Genomic DNA, 8,607 nt, shown 5'->3' on the forward strand with positions numbered 1-8,607 from the left:
CCTTCGGGACCGAGCTCGGCAGTGGGTGTTTGTTGCAGCCATCCGCCTTCAGCGTTAGCGTAAGGCCTTCGGTTTATCGGACACTCTCTCTCTCTCTCATTTTATTTGATTCATTTGCCTCAATTCCAATTATATTATATTGTGTTATTTTTCCTTTCTGATATCTATTTAGTAAAATAGCTTTCCTCCTCAGATTGTTGCCGCTGTTTTGTTCCTAGGCCCATCTCCCTTCTCCTTTTCCCTTTTCCCCCTTCCCCTTCCCCGGGGTGTGGGCCCGTGGGTCCCCTGCCTAAATTGTCACGGTACCGGGTCAAACTGTCCTGCAAACCGTGACAGGCAACCTACTAGTTTCTCCACAGAGTAACCACAAATCTTAAGCCACAAAATCCATCAGATAGAAAAGTATGTTTCCACCTCATCGATACTGTGTGAGGTCAAACAGTCTTTCCACTGTGATCCAAATGAGAAGAGTAAACACAGATTTATGGTGCAAACAATCTATGCACCACCAAATATTCCAGATATGGAGGCAGTGCGGAAAGAAGCCAAACCTGATGAGTTAGTGGGCTCCAAATTGAGATGTGTGTTTGAAATGCCCAATGAAAACAATAAACTGAGCAAGCAATCCCACTCCAGTACAGAATACATCTAAGCAGGATGGGCCAATGCCAAAACCACAGTGTTTCACTTATTGACACTGAAACGAGGAAGCTAGTGGAAGAGTGCAAAAGACAAGAAAAGTCAATTTCAGCAGTGTATAATAAAATTGTATATCGATAAATTGTGACCGACTTTAAAAACAAACAAACATGATTAAAACTTCATCACTATTTTAAAACAACATGCAAGGAGCTTTTGAATGTGTTTGTGCAACCTCTGAATATTTCAATCACTAAAAATGATCACCTGCAGTACAAGTTGAAATGCTGGGCTTCTCTGGAAAAATATTAAAGTAATTGTTAATTTTGAGCAATTATAAGATAACCTTTGTCTAGGATTTCCTTAGAAGACGTAATTACATTTCTTTTCTTTCACTCTTTTTACTTAACTGTGCCTTCATATGCTTTTTACTTTTTTTCTTTTTAAAGTTAATTGATACACTTGAATGTGAAACAACCCACAAACATGATATACTTGTAATTCATACTGAGTGTGACTGAAGTATATGCTGAACATGAGAAAATCTTTTGCATCTAAAACTATAATATTGATACTTTTTCCTCTACAGTATAATTTCATAAAAGCTGCAAGGAGAAGAAATTGTCTAATAAATCAGTAGTCATTAAACTCAAAGCATTTAGAATCATAAAACAATGTTAAACACAAATACCACTTCAAAATAACTATGTAGCTATTTCTTAAATTTACATTATATCTTGACATCAACCCTACCAATCTGGTCATAATGCACTACACTCTAAATGCACTACATGATGTTATGATGTGGAATACCAGTACCAAAAATCATAAAACCATGACATGCACTAAAAAAAACCATGTACTTTTGCAGCTTATTTGCTTCTGTTCTTCGAGACTTCATGGAAATTACCATGGTTGCCCTAAAGATCATAGGCTATAATTGAGAGAGAGTTAATACACTCCAAATCTATGCTCCATCTGCTTGCTAGTTTGAAATCTTACAATTTTATTCCCCCACCCTCATTTCTCTCTCTTTTTTCCTACAGCTTTATGCCTGACTTCTCCACTTTTCATTAAAGCTTCATTAATGTTTCTTGGAACACCTAGGACTGAACATTTTTCATGAATATGCCTTTATAATAAGTTCCAAACATCCATATAATGCATTCTGACACAAAGAATTTCTCCTTGTCACTGTAAGGAACGAATGAGTTTAAAAATAGTTCTGCAAGCAACAATAAAGTTAAGAAACAGTTATTATAAGGTTCAGGAGGTGGTACCAAGCTTAGGTTATACAATGTAATACTTTTAGCCACTAGAAATAAAAGAGGTGGTTTATTCTGAATTCCTCTACAGCCAACGGGAAATTATAAACTTCCACGAAAGAAAGGTATATTTAACTGTCCCAAATTCCTCTTTGGAGTAGCCTCTTTCACTCTGGAAGTCTAATCCCATGAAGCAACTCTAGCTCTTGTAATGCTCTGGTTCATTTAGGAGGCGTAGCTCTCAGGTCAGAAAAGGTAGCAAGAAATTCTGCTTCAAGAGGGTGAGCTGTGGGTATGAGTAACCTCTAACCTCCTCCCACTGTGTACATTCGAGTCAAAATGTCAGGTTTGAGCAGACATACAGATATAACTACTACCACATTTCTGTAAGCATCACAGAAAAAAGTTTTTAGAGGAGATCTAACAATGGGACAGATGAGCATGCTTGCAGAATAATCTTCCCAATGGTACAGTTGAAATGAAAAAATATTTCAAAGAACTTGTCTGAAAAAATAAGACAAGTGAACTGATACCAGAAATTGATCACTTGCGTGTGCTGGTTTCATAGTGAGTGATTGAGGAGAGAGGATTAGCTCCAAGTAGATGCCAGGTATCTTGCCTACAGTTGATAAGCCAGAGAAGAGGATCCAAATGAATACTGATAGAGAGCCACTGATATTGCAATAGTGATACTGTGAGTAGTAGATGAGCAAAAAGAAAACAAACTGAAAATAATTCACACCTATTACTCATCATTAGTCACCTAAAATTCCAACTAGGTCTATTATATGTTTAATTAAATCTTTTATTGCTAATTTCTTACCCTTCATCACATGCTGAGTTCAAGTAGTAGAATTAAATTATATGTTTTGTATATGTATCTATTTTTTAATTTGCAGTTCTAAAAGTACACTGAACAACTCAAAAGGATTTTGATGAATATGTCAGAAAACCAACTAAAAAAAGTTCAGAATTCCCACACTAGAAGAAAGACACAAAACAAAGTTCAATTGCTGGGAGTTGAAGTCAGATAAAAGGCGGACTAGTAGCAAAGTATTTATAAGGAGAATCTGCTACTCCTTCTGTTCACCTATCTTGAATAGTTCTCAGTTCCCTTTAAACCTGTGGTTTTCAGAAGATATTCTCTCACAAAACTCTGAATCTCACAGAAGAATAATTTACACTAACTTCTTAGCATATACATAAATATTTTATAGCATGATTTATAGCATGATAGTGTTTCAGAGGTTACTTCAGATCGTTTTTTTTTTTTTTTTTTACTTGACATGAGTTTGCTGAATATTATTAACTGAGTACTGTGTTCTGCTATGGACTGCCCAATATAAGACAGTCATTCTGGAGGAAATCAAACCATAGGGTATTAAGACAGCCAAGGGGATAACACAAGAAGCTGAGTGAAACAGGGTCATCCAGTTTTAAGAAAGTTAACAGAAGATCCTATTGGAATTTTAAAATTCCATAATATGAGGAGATAGAGAAGATTAATTCAAGCACTTCTCAGAAATGCACAGCAGAAGCATGAGAAAGCTAACTTTGGAACAGGCTCTAGAGACAATGCACAGTATCCATCCTAAGAAATATTTCGATACCCAACCACACAAAGGCATGCACAACCTACTGCAATCAACCCTACTGTGTGTAGAAAATCAGAGTAGGCAACTTCCATACACTCTTTTCCCATCTATACGATTTTGGTTCTATGCTTCTCATAGAAAATACTGCCACAGTTAACTGGTCTCTTTGAAAATATTGATACAATAAGAGAATTTACTCTGTGTAAGTGTGATATAAGAATTTAAAGAAAACAGTAATAAAAACATTAAGATACATTGAAATTCTGACTATGAATAAACTCTGAAGATCTACCCAATGAAGTCATTGCTGATACTTTATTATTGTTCACTTTTTAGAAGGCTGAGTGTGTTTCTTCAATTTTTTTGATAGCCTTGATAACTATTAAGTACAGAGCTGATGAAGCTGGCAGAGCATGGAAAAGAAAGCACGTTTTCTTCTTCCTTTCTAGGACAAGATTTATATACAAGTCATCCCAATAAACAAGAGCAAATCTCAAGGAAATCATTGGTAACACAATGACTTTTCAATGTGTGGCATTTAAAAAGGATAGCATTTGAGTTAATTTTCAACTGAAATTTTTAAAATGAAAATCTTGCCTACAGTTTTTAGAGTAAAGATTAGGAATCTTTTCAATACAAAACCTTGTCTGATTTTAGAAGCTGATGCAAATTAAATTTAAAGCTTTTTATAGCTTTGTTTACTATTCATACTTGAAGGAAAGAGTTCAGCAAGCAATCAACATATGAAATATAAAGTGAAAGTACTACAAGTACATCATTTAAAGACTACTTAAGGCGGCAAAAGCACCTTCGGAAGAAATTGGGAATACATCTGAAAACCTAAAAAATTACATCGCAAAAGCTAGAAAATTACCATATGATAAGGTCAAGAGTGGTAAAGTAGGTAACACTTGTTTCATGAGAACTGTGGTTAATGCGCAGATGTTTTTAACAATTCTTACATTAAAGACCTGAGGTAAAAATTCTGACATTGAGGTATTTATTTTGCTTAAAAAATATGATATGGTAATAAATATAAAATTAATTTTTGAAAGTCAATTCAGTGTTTGAGCTGATTTCTACTACAAATCCCTTTGAATAGACAACCCTGCATAATATATTTTTTTCCTGATGAACAATATATTACTGAGCTTTTTTAAAAGTCTACGTTATTCTATTTTAATTATGAATGTTTAATTTTGCATCATCTCCACCAAAACCTTGCTCATCCTCACACTTCTTCAGTAATGTTTTATCTGTGAATGTTTATCTTAGGAAGTTCTCAACACTCCCAGCTGTCCATGAGAAATCACCTGAAAACTAACTGAAAAGTTCATCACTGCTCAGTGGTTTGCAAAGTTATTAAAACTTATTCCCAAATAACACAGAGAAGTTCTAATGGAAGTAAGTGGACTGAAGTTTCAGACTGTGGTCAACTATTTTATATAATAACAAAAATGCACTTCAGGTAAGAATATTTTCTGAAGGCAAAAGAAGTAAAGTGGAGTGCAAAAAAGAGAATACATTACTAGGATTCTGGTCGAAATAGAGGAAAAAGTAACAGAACAAACAGCCTGGAGAGCATTCAATTCATCAGTTTGACTGAACTCCTGAACTCATTCAGGGAAACTCCTTTCTCTGGAAATAGTTTGCAGTTTAAATTCCATTGGCTGCCACTCCTCAAGAGTCAGTATCTAAGGTATTCTGACTGATACTGGAAATGCTGAAACAATACCTAGGATCATCTGATGTGTCCTCGCTGGCACATCCCAATCACATGACTCAGTCACCTCTTAGTTTTCATTACAGAGCACCTGTCGCCTTCTATCCTTCTAGACTTCTAGTATTAGAAAAACATGACAAAAGAAGGTAAACACATGCACTGTCTTAGTATAAGTGAGAGCCGCTGCTGAGCAAAAACCTCCATAAGAAAAACACCTGCTCATTTTTAAGCAATACACTTAATAAAGCAAACAAGGCATGCAATAACGATAGTGAAAACTAGTTCATCTCAGTATAAATACAAAAAGCACATTTCAGGCCTTGATTTATGCCAAACTCCTTACTTGTTTTATATTGCCTAGAACAATACATCTTATAACACTGTTCGTAACTCCATCTGAGAAAAACAACACTAATTATATACTTTCACATTCCTGTCATTAAACCTTAGACAACCCCTCAATATTTCCCTAAATGTTTACATTCTCCAAAGCAAGACCAGTCTCTTGCCACTGAACAAAATACTTTCACATAAAACTACTGACTATATAAACCCAGGGAGTAACAAAAGGAGGATGAACCATGTTCATCTTCTTTGCCATTAAGTCCCACACAAGGCTTTAAGATGGTGGGACTGCATCTGGGGACAGTTTTCTGCTAAAGGTAAAATGGCACTAAAAAGGTGTACTAGAAAGTCAATATTCCTGTTAATTACCAAATTCATTGAATGAGACAGAGGGGAAAATAGCACTCTATCATGTAATTAAGCATTGTTATCAAAATGCACATGGCTGTTTTGCCAGCAGCATTGCAAATTCCTTTTCCATGTTCTCTCTTGAGCTGCCTTTCGTCAAAGAAAGAAAATAAAGACAAGACTGAGTAGAGAGATCCCTCTTTTTTCTTAAATGGGATTGGCACATCTCAGTACCTTTCATTCATTAGAAGCATGTAAGGAAGAAATGTTATTAATTGGCAAAATGATTTTAAAAGCATTGCCCACACCCAGAAAAAGCATAGCCACTGAGCACTAAGAAAATTAATCCCTAGATGGCACCATTACTCTGTCATTTCTACTGTGAAAATGCTTCCTTAAGAGTGGGAAGGAATAGTGCTGGTGGTTTCCCTGTATGATATATTAATGGGTCTCTGGCAAGCAGCACAGGAATGAATTCACTGTCTCTATTGCTTTAACTACTCAGCTCACAAAATCATACACATCTCTCATCTGCTTCTTAAGAGACCAATGCCTGAATGTACCTGAGTGTTGTCCGGTTTGTCAAAAAACAGAGAATGTGTCACAAACATTTGCAATTAAAAAAAACAAAAACAGCTTTTAAAACTTGCTAATAACGGCAGTTAACGCTTTCATGACATAATTATCTGAAGAATATAAACTCCAATAGCCCAGGAAGCAAAACAGACTGTACGAATAATTTTTATTTCAGTGCGCAACTCGCTGGCTCAACTATTGCACTGCATTCTAGCACCACCTGCTGACGTGCATGCGAACAGCAGCACAGCAAGTTTATTGCAGTGAATTTCTGCCTGACAACTTTCTTCTATTGTTGAGAGGCAGACAGAAAATCCATACTTTTCTTGACAATGTTTAAATGCTTAATTTACAAGCAAAGTGTATGAAATCAGCTAGCATTTATCCAGCAAAAGTGTTTTCTACTTTTGAGATGACTTCTAATTGGAATCATATTGCTTCTGTCTACGGAATGGCAGTGTAAGAGCACACGAACTCCAGTGCATAAAATTAAACTAAAAAGGGTAAGTACAGTAGAGAAATGAGATGAAGCAATTCTGAATCAGAGATAAGTGTAACAATAACAAGTATTTCTTACATGTTCAGTGTTATAGTTTAAGAACTTGGTAAATCTAAACATCAGACAAAACACATCTTTAGTATATTGCAGATAAGTTACAGAACAACCAATAGCAAATTAAAAGGTAGCGCTGTCCACCACATGAAAGTGCACCTTGTAAAACAGGGATTTCCAAATACATACCATTGTTTTCTGAGTTGCACACCATTTTTCTGACTTTGCAAAGCCCACCTTTCATCAACATTTGTCAGTAAAAGGAAAGCAGAAAAAACTGTTGGATGCATAAGACCCAAAGCATATCATCACACAACACCTGACAATGATAAAGATGTGAATACATGCAATCTCTTGGATTGCTGTATAACATTTTCTTACTGTTCATCTTAATGTCCTACTGCATAAACTTTCAAAAAGCTCAGTCTTCGCAGCATTGACAAATATTCTACTTTCTAAATAACAAATAAAAAACTCTTGTAAATTCCCTTAATGCTAAATGTGTACTGCTTGCCTGATGTTATTATGCCTTGGGGTTCATCAAGGCAGAAACTGTGAGACGGTATTTGAGGAGAACATTAAGGAAAAGCATTGCTAGGACTAACTAATTACCAGCAATAATACTATGTAGCTTAATATCTGCAACCATTTTTCCTCATTTAACCAGCATTTTCTTTATTAGAATGAAGCAAAGAGTTGTGCTTAAAAGTAATAAAAGCTTTTATAATTGTAGAGCTTCAAAAAACTTCTCTGGTGCTACAGATCACAAAACATAGATATACATTTCTTTTGTTAATGCTCTGAAAATATACACCAATAAACTTTCAACAAATTATTATTTTAGAGGTTCACATTTTTAAAAGGTATGGTGTGTCCCTCTCTCCCTCAGTGTGCTCTGTAAAAGTAATGTTTGAACTAGATTGTCCAAAAGAGTGAAAACTTTTCTTATGGTTTTAGAAGCGTACACAGAAAGCAGTGATACAAAAGAACATTTTTTGAAAAAATACTGAGAATATTTTGAAGAATTCCCCAAAGGAAAGGCATTTCTAATGCCAGCTGCAGTAATAACTGGGACAAGTGCTTAGCATGCTCTACTTATGATGCATCTGTGCTCCATCAAGCAAACCAAACCAGCTCAAGTTCAAATACAGCATATTTACTGTATGAAGGAAAGGAATCTGATCTCGAGTGTTAAACACCATGCCTTAATGAACCTGAAGATCTAGACATTGCTCTTTTAATTTAATAATTAATTTCAAGGAAACGAGGATTAGCGAGCAACTTGAAGTGTTCATCCAAAGTCAATTCAAAGATGCCTGGTTGTTTTCAAATTTGAAACTCTTTGAAAAATGTTGGATGCACATATATATATACGTTTCCTTATGACACCATTAGGCACACAGTTTTTCTACAAATTGATCAGAAATAAGTAATTGCACTTATCTGGGCAATTCTGATATTAAACTCTCATTTTATAAGGATAAAACAATAACATTATTTGCCAGATCAACTCCTCCAATGCATTTGCACATTTGAAATTAATTAGGTCTTACTATTACATTT

The sequence above is a fragment of the Cyrtonyx montezumae genome, unplaced genomic scaffold (assembly GCF_038088225.1).
Source record: "Cyrtonyx montezumae isolate F1298 unplaced genomic scaffold, pur_monq_1.0 scaffold_2, whole genome shotgun sequence".
NCBI classification, from domain to species: Eukaryota; Metazoa; Chordata; class Aves; order Galliformes; family Odontophoridae; genus Cyrtonyx; species Cyrtonyx montezumae.